Here is a 5,750-nt window from a genome sequence, read left to right on the forward strand (position 1 = left end):
AACATTGTACTAGTTGTAAACTGCTATTAAGTATCTGGGGAGGTCAACTTTAAGGCGGCATTGCTCTTGGTGTTGCTCACCTAGCTTTAGCAGCTACATTGTATTTTCTCCTAAACTAATTGAGGTTTTCTTTGAATGTGCTTTTTGTCTTCCTGGAAAGTGACCGCTCATTCTTAAAAACAACAACAACAAAAAACATGATCTGCCAGATTTCAAGAGTTTAGCTTAAAATGTTCAACTCTGTTCCAAATGTTCTGCTGCTTCAAACTATAAATGAGCTCCAGCTGCTTGGCTTTCCTTCAGCAGTGGAGTCTTGTGCAGTGAGTGTGAAGAGGTTTGAGTGAATTATTGTGTTCGTGGAAAATGTTTTCTACTTCTCTCCAAAACTTTCTGCAAGTGCTATCTTAACTCGTGAACAATTCTCCTGAATATATATATTTTAATTCTACTATCACATGTCTTTCCAGAGGCGCTTGGTGGTGATTGGTTTATGGTAAAATCAATTTTTTTTCCACCTCAGTGGTGCTAATGGCAACATTAATAAAAGTAGAAATACATTTGCAGCCAATGCCATGAGTGCATTTGTAGGTCTGGACCAGCTGATGATAAGGGGGAATGACTTTGAGCAGGAATGCTCAATCCACAGATTTAATTGCCTTTTATGCCTTTAAATGCTTCTTTATTTATATGTTCAATAAATAATGCTTTTTTCCCCCACTTTGTTACAGTTAGCTTGTTTTATGGACACATTTGTGTTGATTTCTTCACATATGTGAGTTGTACTTGCATCTATTGTGAATTTTATGCGAAAAATATACATAACTCTTAAAGAGTAATACATTGATATTGATTCTCCCATCTGTACGAAAGATAGTGACCGCTCATTGACCTCTCGACCGAAACTAAAACCCTGAACGTTCTCTTTAAGGAATCCGTCGTTGTTTTGATTGGATATTTCCATCAACTAACCCAGCATTTGTTCCGTTGCGCTTATTGTGAAATCCGAATTAAAAACGCTGATAACTATCTGGGGACCAGTGGTGAAAAACCTGTTGTAACAACACACTTCAAAAACATATTTTGTTTAAAAGAAAAAAGGGGAAAAAAAAGTGTTGCAATCTTCAAACAATACCCAAAGAACTTTGAACCATCAGAGATTAAAAGAATATGAGTGTTTCATCATGTCCTGTTAAAAAGATGAAAAGGCTCTGTGTGTGGCGTGGCCGAAAGGAGAGACCTGAACCGAGCTGATGGGATCTGTAACAAGTAGAGGAAATTCACTTCAGCTTCACTGATCTGCATGGCGCCGAAATCCCTGCAGAAAGTTCCCTGATGCTACTTTGCATGAAGACAAACAGATCCAGCTCAAATCCAATCACACTCAGTCTCTTATCAACATTCATTAGTGCATTAACAATGAAGTCCAGCCTGATCCAATTACTCTACAAATCATCGGCGCTCGCTCGGGTTGTTTTTAGAGGCAGTTCAGACCCAGATAGAAGTGCAAAAAAAATATGCAAAATGTGAGTTTTGCATAAAGATGGTCAGACATTATGTTTTTAACAAGCAGGAAGTGATAAACAATTCAATATTTTTTTGAGTGGTTGTTCATACTACTAAATGTGAATGTAATCAGACTTTAGTGTGAACACTTTACAACTCACAAAGCCATGACATCATAATCTTGTCTTTCCAAATTTGCTTAAAGTCACCCTAATCTCACATTTCTTAATTTTGATGTCATTTAGCATTTAGATAATCATTTTGGTAATCTGAAACGAGGAAAGCGTTCAGTTGATCTCAGCTTTATTTATTTTTCCCCCAATCACATCTCATCTCAAAGTACTTTACGACACAAACACTCGACCGATTCATATTGGAAATCAATTAAAATCCTTCCAGATTTCCATACACACCAATGCAATCGTAGTTATAATCGTAGTTATAATGCAGTTCAACAATCTATTTAAGAAAACAAAAACCGAAAGGCTGGATCCAATCAAATCAAGCTGTCATTTTGGAGAAGCGCAGGGGGCTAGTGGAGAGGAAACACTTGTTTTCAACAGGGGAAAAACCTCCAACAGAACCAAAAGAGAAGCGGCTGGCATCTGGAAAAAGAGCGAAACAAATGATAACAAATACCAGCAGACGAAACCGAAATGAGAGGATGGTTCACATTCAGACGTGAAGATTTATGTTTCACAGCTCTCTGTAAATACAGTTCGTTCCAACTGGAGGTGACGGATGCCTCTGAGCCATAAAAAAAAAAAAGAAAAGAAAGAAAGTTAAACAACTAGGCGCCGCCTAACGCCTCCCAGAGAAATACTGCGAGCGTTTGACACATTGGGCTGAAGGAGTGCGACTCCCAGGACCAGGTTCATGTCGGTCACTGCGTGATCATGTTTACTGGATCTGTCCAGAACCCAGAGGAGGGGGGGGGGGAACGCTCCAGAGGTGACCGATAATAATCATCGCTATTTATTATTTAGAGGCGATGATCACTTATTCATCATGCGGAGCGTTGTGTGTGTTGTGAGTTCACCCGGGGTCTCTCTGGCAGGATTATGAGCAGGAAGTCATGCATCACGGCGACCTCAGCTGACCTGTCTGTGCTGCTGTGTCATTCATGACTGTAATGAACAAAACGTAGCAAAGCTTTGAGAAAGCATTCATAACTCTCTGATGTTTTAATATATTTTATTGCATTTTTAACCACAAACTTTAATGGATTTTATTGGGATTGAGAAAGCTTTCCGTTCAAATGAGACCAGAATTTGACTTTTCAGCCTACATATGTGGTGGAAACCTAACCAAACATGGAGGCTATGGCAGCATCAAGCTGAGGGGAGGAAGATTTTCTGCAGCAGAAGGAGGAGAAGTTGGTCAAAGTTGATGGTAAAAATGGAAAAACAAAATCTATTAGAAGCTGCAAACATCTTAACTCTTGGCTGGAGGAGTTACAGTTGTCTAGTCAAAGTCCAGACATAAATCCCATTGAGAATCTGTTCAAAGACTTGTCTTTCCTTTCGTTGGGGAAACAATTTCAGTGTCTAAATGTACAACACTGGTAAAGACACCTCCAAACATCTTGCATCTAAAAAAATCATGACCTATGAAGTATTGATTCATAAAGCTGATTACAAAGGCCAACTGACCTTTTCTATATTTCCTTCCTTGTCACAATTCTGCACATTTTTGGCTAGATGTATCGCCTGGAGTTCCAGTGAAACACATTCAAGTTTGTGACATCGATACGTTTGCAAGTTGCTGTTTTCATTTCTCTTTGGGGCGTTTCCTTTCCTTCCTCGGATTGCTTTAGCAGAAATCTAATGGGGCGGAGGTGTTTTAAACGGAGTCGTGTCTCTTTAATCTCCTCCGCTTGAGTTCAGGCCCTTCAGGGTAAATTTTTCCATCACTCACCATTAACCTCTCAATAATCAGCCGAGCCTTCTTTGACGCTCAACAAAAGCCTTTTTCCACCCTGATGAATGAACTGGGAGTCCTGTCAATAAAACCGATCAAGGACCAGGGTCGATATATATAATCTGCGTTCGTCGTGGTTTGTGGGTAGAGGACACGGCGACCAGCTAACTCAACTGGTGAAATATTTTGTTTGCAAACGGAAACAAATCCAGCAGAAAAGACTTTTGCGGAATCGATTTTTATTCAGCGTTGATATATGATAAACGAGGCTGGCTCCTGCCTCGGCGAGCCCCTGCTGGGAGATCTGAGGAATTCTTTCTATAGGAGGAGGAGGATCAATAAGCTCCGTCCTGCTGCTTCCACCTGAGCCACTCAGGTTGTCCTCATGGGAGAGATCAACCTCCGAAAGAAGAATGCGTTAAACACGCAAGCTTTGCTTTCATTCCACTCAACATTAACCCTCCTACTGATAAACTAATCCCACTTCTTCTAGGTTGATAGCCCATTCTTACAAGACAATGCCCATTTCTGATTACGTGAAGATATTTTTCAGGAGGTTTTTGCCTTGAAGTCGCTGAGTGTAAATAAAACATGCAACACTGGTCTGACCTTCTGAAAGTGCCAATTTTCACCTCAGCAGCCAGCTACTCCTCTGATGGTGCCCCCATCAAAGCTCGACTGGGGGTTCTAACGATCACACCCGGCCTTACAGGCTGCCAGGTGGGGGGCGCCGGGGTCGTAATAATTGGCTTCTTGCAGTACACCAGCTGTTATTATGTGCCTGCACTCAGGTCCCTGAAGCACAAGGCGACGAGGAGTGGAGGAGGGATACAGGGGTCACCAAATGAGACACAACACCCCCTGCATCCCCCCAGCCTTCCTCAGTATCTTTCTCCTTCTGAAACTCAATGAAATCCGGCTGTCAGAAAACAGAAACGGGTCACTGAGTGTTTTTTTTTTTAATGAGGACAAACGTTTTCATTAAGCATAATAACGACTGTAGGCAAAGAAAGAACATGTGCAATAAATGGAGAATAAACATGTGGCCTTTTATATCAAAATGTTTCAAAAGGTGAGGGAAATAAAAGATTTTACAAAACAACAAGAGAAATGTGTTTTTTTTTTACACTTATCAGCTAAAGTAAATGAGTAAAAGAAGAAAGTTAAACTAATTGATCCAATTAAATAAATACATTTATCGTCACGTTTTGGGGGTGTAGTTTCTTAAAAGCTAAACATTAATATTATTATTTATATTAGTCCTGAAGTAAAATGGTTAGTCTATCATATGTGCTCACAGGCAGAATTTAAAAAATGTTTTTGTTATTTTTTTCAGAGAATATGGACGACGATACAAAAACTTTTCTTCCACTCTTGGCTAGTGCTCTGGTGAAGCCATTTATCGTCAGTGCTGATAAATAGATCACCCATCGTCAAGGGTGATCTATTTATCAGCCTTCATGATGATCTTCATCGTCTCCTCTTGACGATGATCTACTCATCGTCAAGAGTGATCAAGGGTGATGCTCTATTCAACACCCTTGATGATGAATAGATCATCATTAAGGGTGATCTACTTATCAGCCTTCATGATAGATAGATCACTCTTGACGATGAAAAGTTCATCGTCAAGAGGGGACGATGATCTTCATCGTCAAGGGTGAAGTCATAATGACAGTCTAAAGTTAACAAAGTTCAGTTCCTGACACTGCTCAACATCAGCTTGAAGTCTTTTGTTGTATTGTGGATTAGACATTTTATCATTTTATTTTCTCAGGTTTCTGCCAGTTCTGGCAAAGAAAGCCTCCAAATTCCTGTAGTTTCTTAGGTTGTTTCACATCAATTGTAGCAAATTACACTTATCTCACTGTCAGTTCTGATCTTGTTCTCTGTGCCTTTGTTGTTCCAACATTTCCTCAAACCATCAATGACCCACTTTCATGGTTCACAGTAGAAATATTGCACTTTTTTTTTTAAACATCAGAGATACTGAGTCAAATTTAGCGTTTATGGTTGAGGCTAGCCTTAAAACTCTAGTTTTGAGGCTTGTCTTTGTCTGCTGCACTGCAAATGGCCTTTCTGCGGCATCGGCATAGCAAACAGCTTTCTTTTGGCAAAAACCATCACCTTCCACTTCTCAAATGGAGTTTGAACACTGCTGACGGGCAATTCCAATCACTTGAATGTCTATTATTTAATAAAACTGCAAATTTGATGATCATTCCGCTTTCCCCACCTCTCTGAATCCAGCAACACCCTCAGTCGGAACCAGAAAGAAAACGCAGGAGTCTCACAAACTCACATCAACTGAAAGCAAACAGATCACA

This window comes from Poecilia reticulata, chromosome 18 (assembly GCF_904066995.2).
Source record: "Poecilia reticulata chromosome 18, P_reticulata-male-v2, whole genome shotgun sequence".
NCBI lineage: Eukaryota > Metazoa > Chordata > Actinopteri > Cyprinodontiformes > Poeciliidae > Poecilia > Poecilia reticulata.